At 43.7% G+C, this 5,855-nt stretch overlaps 1 long non-coding RNA gene across 1 annotated transcript; it reads right to left on the reverse strand.

Moving 5' to 3' along the window:
• Positions 1–973: 973 nt before the first annotated feature.
• LOC111740192 lies at positions 974–5,849 on the reverse strand. The gene is made up of 3 exons (XR_002780489.1): positions 5,512–5,849; positions 5,124–5,264; positions 974–1,092 (listed from the first exon to the last, which is right to left on the reverse strand). It is a non-coding gene; the product is annotated as an uncharacterized LOC111740192 (long non-coding RNA).
• Between the last annotated feature and the right edge of the window lie 6 nt (positions 5,850–5,855).

Consider the following 5,855-nt stretch of genomic DNA (forward strand, 5'->3'; position numbering starts at 1 on the left):
TTCAGAAGTGTCACCTGCTCTGGAAGTCCTCCTTCTAATTCCACTGAGGCTGGGTAAGGGGCTCGCAGGCTGAGTTGCCACACTGTGGTGTAATATTCTGTCTATGTATCTCTGTCTCTCCACCAGACTTGGAGCATTTTGGAGAGATCTGGGGTTTTGCTCCCCCTCACATCTGCAGGGACCTACATAGTCCCTGGCATGCAGCAGACTTTCACTAGGTCTTTGTCGAATGAGTGAATGTCTTCATGAATCCGCACACGACTGCCTGACACAGGGGTGGTGGGCACTGAATCACTGCTTGCTGACTTGATCTTATTATATAAGGAAGATGATTCTAGAGCTCTTGGTGAGCCTCCCAATGTAAACGACTTGGCCCAAAGTGGAGGCTGTGAGTGCTGCCTGAAGGAGTTGAGAGGCAGCTGATAGAAGGCCCTGGTTCTCTCCATGGTGTCTAATTGAATGCCACATCTAGAACTTTCTGGCTTCCACTCACAAACTCAAACTCTTCTATGGCCAGAGGGACAATTGCCTCCAGGGTTTAAATGAGTAGGGTGTGGGCAATTTTTACTTCTAGAGTATCACCCAAGTATGGCACAGAAGTTGCCACAAGTCAAGGAATTTTGCCAGGAATTTTCCGTCAATTTACATGGCTTTCCAGTAAGGTACAAACACCCAGGGCCTATCGCTTCCAGACATCGCCCTTCCCTTCCAGTCCTGCTTCGTAACATCACGAACATGTGCCTTAGCTCCCATCCCATCTGCGTGTTCCCTCCGCACCCACTGGGAGTTGCCTCCATGGAGCTCCAATAAGGTCACACCACATGACCCATCAAACCGGATCTCCCCAGCTCCCAGCCAGGCTCGCTAACTGTGACGCCTTTGCTGGACTTGAAAACTCCTTCCCCGAGTTCACATTCGTAAGCTTGGTGCAGTTCTCTTGGTGTTTTAGGATGAGGAAAATAACACTTCATTTACTTCCATTTCCGTTCCAGTCACTGAGGCAGCCATGCTCTGCGACAAGGCTCTGATTATGAGGCTGCTGGCCGGTACAGTCGGCCAATGACTAATTCTAACACAGTATTCAGTGTTAAACTGCAGGGGGAAAAAAGAAAAGGAAAAATGGAAATAGAAGCATCAGCAATGGCTTAGTTGAAAAAAAGTGCTATCTGGGAAAATTGACTAAAGCAGAAGATGTCAGTTCGATGCTATTCAATGAAGAGGCACTGGGGGAATAAAACCAGTGCAGGAGGTAGGGTGACTGTCCTCCCTGTGCATACGGGCTGATAAAGAACTGGACCCGCCCAGCTGCGAGCTTTCGAGAACCACCTCTCCGCTCCAGACTTGTTCGGAAAACATGGAGTTGGCCTGGCATGGTGGTAGCCATAGAGCTTTCGCCACAGGGAATGTCTCTTCTGTTGTTTTTGCCCCCAGGAATCCAATGTTTGGAAAGGATTTGATTCAAAAATAAATGGTGGTAGTTTTCAATTAGTACTTAATTTGTTTCCTATTTCTTATCGATTGAAGAGAGAGAGATATATATATATACACATGTATATATATATATATATATATATATATATATATGTGTGTGTGTGTGTGTGTGTGTGTGTGTGTATATATATATTACTAATCAAGACTTCTGATCCACAGGAATCAGAAGGTAATTCTAGCCCGAGGCTGGAATTATTTGATGTTTTAATCAGTTCATAAAGTATTAACACAAATTAATGTGGAATGAATTTTAAGCTTTTTGAAATTTTGGCAACTGCTCATTGCTCTCCCGACGCCCTGCTAGGTGTTACCTTTGCTGGACCCTCAGTACTGGGTCTGAGTGAAGAGTGATGGACCAGGCTTTGGTTCAGAAATTCAAGTTGCCTCCTTGGTTCTTAGGTGCTAGTTATTTTCAATTTAATACAGGTGAATTTTTACATTGCTTCATTTTAACTGATTATGGGGGTTCTTTAAAGTTACTAAAATTGGGTTATTTATGAAAATAAATTCTGCATGTTAACCAGCACATTAACATGCTGAGGATTCTGTATTGTCCTAAACGTTGGCTGCCACCCAATACAACAATATCACTAGAGAATAATATATTTCACATTTTAAAATTTATTTTACGTTTTTAATTTAAAAATTGAATCTAAAAAAATAAAGTAATTTTTATCATTAAAAATATTTCTAGAATAGGGTGTACCCTCAAACACAGGATATGGAACCTAATTAACTTTACCAGCAGCCACTATAAAATCCATTCTTACTCTGCTGTAGAAGGAGAGTGGGAAGATTGGTGATTACTAATTAAACGTTTCCTGGTGGGAGGACTGCGTTTACTCTGGAATGTCAAGGGTTTGTGGGGACAGGGGACTGGGGCTTGTGTGGTGTGTGGATTGGCTGCGGCTGGGAATATTGTCGGTTACTCTGGAGCGTAAAGGGGCTGTTGGGGACAGAGTGGGGCTTACAGTGGAGAGCAATGCGGTCACATCAGCAGAAGCATCGTGGCTTCCTTTGGAGTGCAATGCAACCTTCTGGATTATTTTTGACCTGCTCTTTTGCTCCCTCTCTCTCTGCAAACCGTCTCCCAAACCTGACTAGACAGGTCTCTCGTTGGGAGACACCTGAGAATCAAGAGAGCTCTTCCATCACCCATCCAGCCCTCCATACTTTTTCTTATTCAGCCCATGTTATGTGAGCACCTACAGCGTGCCTGGTGCCGCCCGGGGAGCAGAAAAACCAGTATGAAGAAAACACAGGTTCTTCTCTCGCAGAGCTCTGAGTCTAGCAGATAGGCGCGAGCTTAGAGGAAGCTAATCATCGAGTCTTGAGTCAGCTCTAGACTGCGCACCGTGTGCGGTTCACCATCAAGTCTCCTTCTCAAGTACCTGCTTCGGTTCTTCAGGATGAGATGACACCTGGCACCAAGACAGATATGCTCTTCTGATGCTGAAGGTGGATCTGGCAGCAGCTGTTTCCTTAAAGATCCTGAACAGAGCACATGAGGCATCACAGATCCCGGGATCCTAACACTGGGGAGCCCTGGCTCCTCAGGGCCGGGAGCCTTAGAGGAAAGCATAGAATACTATGGGTCAGAACACAGACTCTGGAGCTGGCTAGATCTGGCTCCAATCTCAGTTCTGTAACTGTGCCTGGCGTTTGTCATTTATCTATGCAGACAGCCACTGCGCATTTTGATGGTTCCCTGAACTCGTTTTCCTTGTTGTTGCGGGATGCAGCATAGGCTCTGTTAATCAGATGGGTCCTGGAGGACATTTTCTGGTCAATGAGATAGATTCATCAAGAAGGAGGCAGCATTGAGGGAATCCATTCTGCTGGTGCCGACGGACACAAATGCAACCCTGTTCTGGAATCCCCAGCTCGGTGGCAACTCCCCGATGATGGCAGGACAGCCTCTCTCTAGGGATGGGTTAGTTCCGTGGCGTGCCTTGGGAATCCCAGAAGTTTAGCTCATAGTCTGTTACTTCAGCCTCTTCATCAGTTGTGGAAGGTGTCTTTTTCTTCTTGAAATAGCTAGACTTAATTGAGTTGTTTACAATAAAGAAACATGGCCGCTACAGCTAACAATTCACTCTGAAACTTTGGGCAAATCAACCTGCACAGGCTCTGTACCTGACAAGGGCAGAACAGCCTGAGTATTAAAGGCGTGGACTCTGGAGCCAGACCGCCTGGGTTTGAATCCCGGCTCCGACACAGTTGTGTGAGCTTGGATAAGTTATTTCACCTCCTTGTGTTTCCAGTTCCTTCTCCACGAACTGAGAATAATGTTGCCTTCCTGGTGGGTTTGTGAAAATTCAACAGTGTGACATGTAAAGCACCGAATGAAGATTAATTATAATTACCATCCTCTCTGAGCCTCAGTTTTCCCTTTTTGAAGTGACATCATTTACCTCATAAGGTTATTAGTGACAATTAGGTTGTTAAATGATGCATATGAGAATTCTTGGCTTCTTTTCTATCTTCTTTTCTTCCTTCTTTCTTTCTTTCCTTCTAGAATAGAGAAGGGAGGACATGGCTGTTGACCAGAATCTGAGAACTACCTAAGGCAAACCTGACCTATTTACCAATTTTGAACTATCTCTTCTCCTTTGATCCATCTAGAATTAAAACAATACCCTGGAAAGAATGTATTACCCAGGAAGAGACAGGACTGAGAGAGACAATTAAATAGCTATATGAGTTGATTAAGTTAAGTCTACTTTAAGGAGTCAAGGAGTTACTATTTATTTAAGCTCCCACCAGGCAAAGAACTATCAACAAAATTTTTGTTGTTGTTGTTGTTGTTGTTGTTGTTGTTGTTGTTTGCTTTTTGCTTTGTTTTTGTTGCCTGGCTTTTAAATGTCTTTAAAGAGACTTTTTTTTTTTTTTACTTTATTTTTGCAGCGTTCATAGTTTTGTTTTTTCCATTTTAAATCTTGATTAACACCTTGTCATTAGGTAGAAGCTATTCTTCATTCTCAAATATGTTCCTCACTAAGGAATGTAAAGTTATTAAATGAACATGAGCTTTTTCCTCAGGCAATTATTAGAACCACTCTGAAGCACCTATAATTTTAGAGAAAACAGTAAAGAGACTTAAGATCAGCAAAATAGCTGACACTTGGCTCATTGACATCTTTTTCTTCCTGTGAATGTTATCCTCTGTATCGGTTAGGTTTGTTTTCCTTGTAAGCCATGGAAAACACCACTCGGTTCGGCATGAGTGGCGACCGATCCGTGGCTTGAAGTAGCCCTACTGTCGTTAGTGTCAGTTGCATTCTCAAGCAAGATGGAAGCTAGTTGGCATAGCCCTATGTTCTAGGTTTAGATCTCGCAGAGAATGTAAATCTTCTCTTCCCCCAAGATTCCCACAAAAGTGTAGGGCTTGACTTTCAATGCACTGAATCAGGTCACATGGCTATATCTAGACTCATCATTGGAGCCAGGACAATGTCGTGTTGCGATGGCCAAGGCCTGAGTTACATGTCTACACAGAGCATGTGGGTGGCGAGTGGGGAGGGGGTGATCCCCCAGTGAAAAATTATGAAATCATTCCCGAAGTAAAGGAGAAGGCATCCGAGGCATCCCAGGAAAGGCCGCAGTCCACCACGGTCATCTCCGGAACTCACCTGGACCGTCAGTTGGAGGAAAGTGCAGGTCTTTCCATCAAGATCAATGCGCATGGTGCTGCTGTCAAAGCCAGGGCCTGTTAGTTCTCTAACTGCACGCCAGTCACTGGGCTTAGCATCCTGAGGTTTCCAAGTCACGCTCTGGATCAGTGATTTTCAACCAGAAAGGACACATCACACAGGGTGGTGACAAGAGGGAAGGCAACTGAATATTGTCAAGATGTAGTTTGGAAAAGCATACTTAATATTACAAGTATACGTCTGCTGAATAAAAAGTGCAGATCTCATTTTTATAATAGAAACTACAAAAAAAAAAAAAAGAAAAAAGAAAGACAGTATTGTCTTAGCCAATGACAATGGGCTGAAGCAAGGCTTGGCATATACTCACCAGCTAGTATATCATCATTAACGGGAGCACGCTTCTGCCATGAGAGGAGTGTCCTGTAATTTCAATGACACTGGATGATTATGTATAAGGATCATCACTTTTTTAGTGAGATATATCATTTTAGATTTGCTAAATTGTCACCTTTTCAGGGATGGCTACTCGGACCAGCAACTTAAATCTACACCTTGCCAATTATTCTTCACATTAATCCCGTCACAGCATTTACCTCGGGTTGTCGTTCTTCATATTTATTCTTTCACCTGCTTGTTGTCTCTTTCTATGACGACAAAGATCATGTCTTTTGTTTTCACAGAATATCTGGTCGCCAATATTTGGGGAGGGGC

The sequence above is a fragment of the Pteropus vampyrus genome, unplaced genomic scaffold (assembly GCF_000151845.1).
Source record: "Pteropus vampyrus isolate Shadow unplaced genomic scaffold, Pvam_2.0 Scaffold59, whole genome shotgun sequence".
Classification (NCBI taxonomy): domain Eukaryota; kingdom Metazoa; phylum Chordata; class Mammalia; order Chiroptera; family Pteropodidae; genus Pteropus; species Pteropus vampyrus.